Source organism: Microtus ochrogaster, unplaced genomic scaffold (genome assembly GCF_000317375.1).
Source record: "Microtus ochrogaster isolate Prairie Vole_2 unplaced genomic scaffold, MicOch1.0 UNK112, whole genome shotgun sequence".
In the NCBI taxonomy this organism is placed as follows: domain Eukaryota; kingdom Metazoa; phylum Chordata; class Mammalia; order Rodentia; family Cricetidae; genus Microtus; species Microtus ochrogaster.
The window spans coordinates 941,474-949,358 of record NW_004949210.1 but is presented as its reverse complement, the minus strand read 5'-3'; the positions used below and the strand labels follow the sequence as shown (position 1 = coordinate 949,358).

General features: G+C 39.5%; 2 pseudogenes; one reads left to right on the top strand and one right to left on the bottom strand.

The window, feature by feature from the left end:
- Window positions 1-291: 291 nt before the first annotated feature.
- Window positions 292-1,917, bottom strand: LOC101989552 (annotated as a pseudogene).
- Window positions 1,918-7,455: 5,538 nt separating this feature from the next.
- On the top strand, window positions 7,456-7,630 carry LOC113455779 (annotated as a pseudogene).
- The last annotated feature ends 255 nt before the right edge of the window (window positions 7,631-7,885 follow it).

Sequence of the window (7,885 nt, the reverse complement as noted above, 5' to 3'; positions counted from 1 at the left end):
TAGGTCAGGTAGGCTCACTCCTAGTTTCCTTCCATCATCTTCCCAGCATTCTCCGAAATTATGAAGATATTGATAGGTGGCAGTCCGGGATAAGCTGCCGCAGTAACTGTACTGTTATGTTTTGGTAGTCTGGAGGAACTTTTCTTAATTCCAAGATAGTCTCAAACTTTCTGGGCTTTCTTCAACAGAAACGCAAAGTGAATCATCAGTGATGATCAAGTCTGGTTAGTGTTACCGAGGCAGATGGAATCTTCAGGATGTTGCCAACCCTTGAGCTGACGGAGTAGCTTCTCATGTTCTTGGACTTCTGCCTGACTCCCCATAGTGGCTAGGGCCACCCTCTTCAGGAATGTACAGGAAGTTACATGTCACATACATGGGGAAAGTTAGCTCTTGGTTTTCTAGGTTGATCACTTCTAATTCTTGATGCCTTCTCAGGCAAAGAACTTGATAGCCAGTGTCCTTCCTTAAAACAGTGTTTCCAGACCTATCAAATGAGATCACACGCAGACGAAAGACAACTCTTCTCTGCCAGAGTAAGCTGACACTAAGGCCACAGGATTTGTTAAGTGCACTGCGCCGGAATACAACGCGCCTGTTGGTGTAGCACACCACCAAGTCCCAGCCAAAGTTGAAGCCAGACCAGGTCCAGCTGCACGGCTCATCCGCATGAAGTTGCCCTCCACACCGCATGCTGTTTCCACGGATTTCACACATGTAGACCTCTGCTGGCCCAAGTTCCCTAGACTGTTCTGCCTGAATAATCATTAGCCATTGCTCTTTGTATATTGGGATCAGCCATGTTGCAGGGATCAGTGCATCTTGTTCAATAATATGTGCTGAAGGCAGGTCACAGATGATGTAAGCGAGCCTTAGTTGCTGGAACACTGGCCTAAAGGCTCTCCCCTGATCAGTTTCCAGAAAAGGGGTACCATCTGAATTGGTTTTGTACTCTTTAAAGTACAAGTCAGCTGCAGCCAACAGTGCTCCTTGAGATCCTGACCATGTGGGTTCCAGGTGCAGGAACATCCACTTTTTCAGTGTAGTGTATACATCTATCTCCACACCAATCACCAAGAGATCTGAAGAAGCAATGAGCTCTTTCATGAGATCCAGACCTACACCGCGTAATAGTTCGCTGTTTTGCCGGATCATCAGGTTGTCTAAGAACCACTGGTGGCAAATGTATCTGATGTGCACAAGTCCATAATTCTCAGCATTGTAGTAAAAGCTACACACAGTCTCGACACTGACTGAGACCTTCATTATCTCCTCACACTGCAGAATTAACTCATCCAACTGCAGCATACTGGCTGTGGCCAAGAAGGCGATGACTCGGTTGGGAGGAATTGCTATGTTACTACTGTATAAGTAGCCCAAAGTCTCATTGAAAGAGTCACAATCAATATTCTCGTCAGGCATCTGCATCTCTACTATATCCATGTTTGTCTCTAGCCAGGCGCCACTGAACATGCTAGCAAAGTACCCAGACCGGCATAGGTAGACACGGTGCAAGCACCACTCCTCATCAAATGCGCGGATCTTTATGTCACTGTTCTCACCCCTCAGGAAAGGTAACTCAAAAATGGCTCTGGACTTAGTCTGGGCCATTTTTTTCCGGGGGACTTTTGCCAGGTGTCCTTCTGGACTGGCCTTCCGCTTGCGGCCTACCTGACTAGCACCAACTCCTGACGTCTCACCCGCTTCACCTCCCTGCTCTTCCTGGGCCTCGGCTGCTTGGGCCTCGGCTGCTTGGGCCTCGGCGGCCGCTTGGGCCTCAGCGGCCGCTTGCGCCTCGGCGGCCACTTGCGCCTCAGCGGCCGCTTGCGCTTCAGCAGCCTCTCCATCTCCAGCAGCCTGAGGTTCTTCTGCGGGACGATTTCCTCTGAATGAAAATATACTCTTTACAGCACCCATGGCTTCGTCTGAAGGGTGAAAACTTCCTTGTCAGACGCAGAGGCCAAAAAACGATACCTCAAGCCAAAAGGCGGCCGAACACGCGGCTGAACAGCACGCGGCTAAACAGCGGAAACATCAAAATGGCCGCCAAGATGAGCCACTCAGCAAGCAATACTATCAAGTCATTTGGAGACTTGCGCCCCCTACCTTGGAGGACCACGCATTGCACTTCCGTCCAAAACTTTCTGTTCTCGGGCCAGTCTCACAGACATACCTTTTCAGGCAGACCTCTCGGTTTATGGTCATTAAATACAAGTAGAATTACTCATCTAAAAGTTTGGATGATGATTACTTTATCAGGAATTACATCTTGCTCCCATCTTTGTCCTCCAAACAACGTTCACATACCTTAATAACTTCTACAAATGCATCATCTGCACAGATAGTGAAGCTATTTTCTATATCCTGTGGTGTTTTAAAACTAATTTATTAAAATAATGTTTCCAGCTATACAACATTTTAAAATCATCTCAGTGGGAATCAAAGCCATCTGTTTGCAGATCATGCAAACATTTTCTCCAGAAACCTAAGCAGTAAATATAAGACATAATCTTATGATATTAGGAAGATCAACTAGTCCAAATTTAAATCTGTTGGGTAAATTAAGGTCTGGACTTTACAAGTTAGTAATCTAGTGAGGGGCTATGTTTCAAAAGCAAACTTCTGCTGTGGCGTTTTCTAACCGTTTCATGGCTTAGATAATGTGGAGATACAGCCTAGACAGAGGGAGTTTTGTGTCTCTTTGATATACTGAACATACATAGAATTTTCCCCCTAGTAGATAGATGTACTGAATTTACCCTAAAGGATGACAGGGATTACTAAATTAGTACATAAATAGTTCTTGGAAGTGAATTTTTCTATACTGCAGGTGAAAATTTAGTTTAAACATTCCACAGTGATATAGTTAAACACCCAGGTTAGAATCCAAGAAGAATTACTTGACTGCATATTTTGGCAAAATTCAATTGTCAAACTTCGTGTAAGGCCAAGAAGCAGGGTAATAAGATGAAACATATAGGATGCAAGCAGTCAGTAAATGTGCAGTACATTTTGAATATCTGAAAATATCCTTCCTCTTTGAGATATATTTATCACATAACTATTACAAATTGCATTGATGATACTGGCCTGGCAAGTTTTTAAAAGAATAAGTGAATAAAAGCCTGGGGATGTAGCTCAATAGAAGAACATTTGCTTAGTATACACAAAGTCCTGGGTTTGATTGTCATAACCAATTAAGAATAAAAAAATAAATATGGAAATAGAATAAAATAATTGAAATACAAAGTTAGTTGTTTAGAATTTAATCATCCTTATACAAACCAGGGTCATCTAGGAAGAATGGACATCATTTGAGAAAATGCCTCCATTTGATGGGCCTATAGCCAAATCTGTGGGCATTTTCTTTATTAATGGTTGATGTAGGAGGTCCTAGCCCACTCTGTGCAATGCTACCCTTGGACAAGTGGTCCTGGAAAGTATAAGAAAGGTAATGAATGAGCGAAATGTGAGCCTGGTGAGTCAGCCAGTAGGTAAGGGTCTCCAGGGGTGTCTGCTTCATTTCTTACTTTCAGGTTTCTGCCTTGAGTTCCTGCCTGGCTCCTTCAGTAATGGAGCATGGCCTGAGAATTGTAAGATAAAATAAACCTTTTTCTACTCCAAGTTGATTTGTGGTAGTTTGAATGTAATTGGCCTTCATAATCCCACAGGGATTGGTACTATTAGGAGGTGTGACTTTGTTAGAGTGGGTATGACTTTGTTGGAAGAAGTGTGTCACCATGAGGGTGGGCTTTGCGGTTTCATATGCTCAGGGTACCACCCAATGTCACAGTCTACATCTCATTTTCTGCAGGATATAGGACACTCAGCTACTTCTCCTACACCATGTCTGCCTGCATGCTGTCATGCTCTCCACCATGATGATATTTATGGATATTCATTTGACCTGTATATGTATTCAGTTGTCCTTATGTGATTTTAATAAGTATTCTTGAATTTCACTTTCCTGCATGTATTTTGTTATTCTAGTTTCATAATTTGCTTGCTTGGTCTATAAATTTGAATTATTCCTTTATTTTCTGAAATAAACTTCTGTTACAAATCTTCTTCAAAGTACTACTCTGGTGTATTCATATGGTTTTATAAGTACTTTTAGATCCTATTTTGGTATTTTTAGACTCTAATATTGCCTTTTTATTAATATAATGCTTTTGTTAATTCTTTGATGATTTTATATATGTATACAATGTGTTTTAATCGTATTTTTCACTTCCATACCACTGTCTATAACTTCTCTGGATCCAACCTCTATTTCCCACCTTCTTCTCAACTTCCTCTTCTTTTGGGGGAGGGTAGGAGTAAGAATTGGTTTTCTTTATAGGTGTGGTCCCTTGTAGCTTGACCACGCCTCCACTGGATGGTCATTTATGCATATTTGGGAAGCACAAATGGGAATCAATGTGTTATTTTTAATGGGTTCAACTGATTAACTCTCTATTTCCTCCAGTGGTTCTGAAGTCATATATCTCTAACACACACATACACACACAGAGTTGTATATCACTAAATCTAACATACATATTGTTATTAGATACATTAGAGTAATATGTTTCTAAATCTAACATAAGAGTTATATGTCTCTAAAGCTAACAATTTCTAGTTGTTAAATCATTTAATATCTCCTCCAATGTTGCCTGATCAGGTATGATATTATGAATTTTCAAAGAATATTCTATCCTAAATTAGTAGCTATTTGGGTAAAACTTAATACCTCAGTATAATGTCACTCTAGCCATGACTTAAACGCAATGTTTTTGCTTGGGAAGGTTCTCCTACAGTATATGATTTTTTATATAGCACCAAATATATTAAAGTTGTCTGTGTGTTTTCTTTTTCATTCAGCCTTCACAAACTTAATTTCAGGTGTTTTTTCTAATACCCTCATTCAAAATGAGAAACACGAGACTCAGAATGATCAAGTAACCTTTCCAACATGGAATAGGCCATAATTTGTGCAATGTGCATTTAAATCGAAGTTCCTTTAGATATAAACTTCAGGGATCTTCCTGCCATTCCACATTGTCCTCAAAGTTCTATATTTAGTTGGTAACCACTTGTGAACTCTCCTCATTGAATAATTCAATCTGTGAGACACAGATCATACTCTTAAAGAAGGCACACCCAGTCTTATGAAAGAGAGCTTTAGGGGTTTTTTTTGTTTCAAAATATAACTTTATTTTTGTTTCAGAACGACCAGAGACACCAGTTGCTAAAAATTCATCCTCCGTGGAAATTTATCTCAGAAAAACAGAAAACTATGATTTGTACCTTTCTATCAGTTTGTCTATCCTTTTTTCTCCCTCAGTAAGATGATCTAGGGATTTTCAGACAGGCAAATAAGGGAAATATATATATACAAACCATGATCACGAATTAATCTCTTTCCTAATTATGTGACCTCTTTACCAAAAATCTTCTTCCTAAAATTATTCATCTTAAGTTGTTCTTCTACTGACCTTGTGTAGGATCCTGCGTCTTTCAGGCACCACTCACAGTCATTTGCTCACTCATTCTGTCTCCCCATCTACAGAGTGGTACTGCCACCACCCCTGAATGAAGCAAATGAAGTTAGAGATATCCATAAGATAGGCTCTCAGTAAATTGAGAACTGCTTCCTAGTCTTTACTAAAACATCGAATTGAAGCATTGCTTTATGAGTATTTTTCCACATTGAAAATCACAGTATTTTGATTGTTACTTCAACTTCAAAGCAGAATCGAAGGAACTCAAAAGGAGAAGCAAATTCCACTATATTTATACATAGTTTCAGTCTTTCTGTTGTCTGTTGGTCCCTTCGTTTTCATCAATTTTACTTTCAGGAACTTCCTTTAGCCATCTTTAATTCTCTGCTTTCTTTTATGTTGAGACTGCTTATATTACCACCCACACTCCGCGCGCGTGCCCATGCACATACACACCCAGAAGGTGCTTCTACTATTTATTGGACCCTGGAATGACAGGCTTTTTTCCTGCTCTATTTCCTTTTCTGTCAGTACTCTGGTAATGTTGAGCCACTTCTTTATGGTTTCCATGGTTTTTGATAAGATATTCTACTAAAGTATCAAATGAGAGCAATTGTTAAACCTTTTGCATGATCTCACAAGATGCAGGAGTTTGTTTTCACTTTACTTTCTTGCAAACAAAGTGTGTAATCTTTTCTCTGTCTTTAGGTCCACTGGTTGCTTTTCTTCTATCATCTCCACTTTGATGACAAATTTATCCATTTACATTTTTAAATAACCAATCCCTTTCTAATTTTGATGATTTTTAAAAAAAGTTTCAAAGTATGTGTCCATTGAATTTTTCTTTGTATCTTTATCTTTCCTGAGACTTCCTAATTTTTTCACTTATCTCAGGTATGTTCTTAGTTATTCATTTAATCACTTTCATGATAGCTGGCTCAAAAACACTTCTTGAGATATTCTCCACTTTTTATGGTCTTAGTTCTGAGCCTATTGATTTTTTTTCACATTTAAGTAAAGTATTTACTGATTCTTAGCATGAGTTTCTGTTGAACTCTGCAGGTATCAAGTGTTGTGAGGTTTTGTATAATATTTATTGCTTCTGCTGAAGCAGACCTCTTGGGACACCTTGCTAGAGGGTAAAAAGGAGGTCATTGCTACTACCAGACAGGGGTGGAAATCCAGGCTCTCCATTAGGCCTATGGAGACACCATGTTGTTATGTTGACACTATGGGACCTAGGAGTGCCACATTATTCCTTCACATATGGCCTTTTTAAAAAATAAGTGTACATAGAGAGAAATAATGTTAATCTGGGTGGATATAAAACTGGGGAGGATATGGGAGGAGTTGGGGGAAGGGAAAGAATATAATCAAAATTTAGCGTAAGAAAAAAAAAGCATTTTAAATAAAATTTTAAAAAAATTTAATTAGAAAAATGTGGACAAGGTACCTATTGCTTTATTTCCTATTGTTGCTGCAACAAATTGACAAAACTTTGTCTGTATTTACAATAGTAAACACTTAGTATCTTTTAAACTTTTCAGATCAGATGTCTAGTACAAGGCTCTGTGACCTAAACTCCAAGTGTTTTCTGGCTATCTTCCTTTCTTGAAGCTTTCGGGAAGAATGCATTTTCTCCTCATTTAAAGTTGGTGGCAGAATTTAATTCCTTGCAAGGGTAAACTTGGTGTCTTGTTTTTCCTTGTACCTGAATGTTAGTGGCTATTTTAAGACTCTAGATTCTGCTCTATTCCTTGATTTAAGGTCCCCTTTCTCCAATGTTAAAGCCAGCAATAATGTCAGGATTTTACCAGTTCTTCTGCATTCCTCTTACAGGTGTGGAGAGCTCAGGTCACTTCAATAGATCTAACAAGATGATCCAGGAAACTCTCTTCTGTCTTAAATGTGGTAATAAAAGATCACACCTTTTTCTAGAACTCCAGCTTCAGTTTCTCATCGGTCTCTTATCATGGACCCCAACTGCTCCTGTGCCACAGACAGATCCTTCTCCTGCACCAGCTCCTACAAATGCAAAGTTCAAATGCAAGTAAAGTTGCTGTTCCTTTTGACCTGTGGGCTGTGTCAAGTGCTCCCATTGCTGCATCTGCAAGGAGGATTTGAACAAGCGCAACTGCTGTGCCTGAAGTGGGGACATCCCCACAGCTGCTTGTAAATAGAGCAATGTGGAGAAACATGATCTTCTTTTACAACCCCGTCCTGTTCTACACATCTCTTTCTATAAAACATAACTGATAATAAAAGTGTTGACTTGATTTTAAAAAAGTGTCAAGAAAAAAAATGTAACAACTTCAAGGTTACTCCCAACCTCAATTCCATTTTAGTATGTAATAATATAGCATATTCATGGGTTCTAGAGACTAGGATGGGGAGACATTATT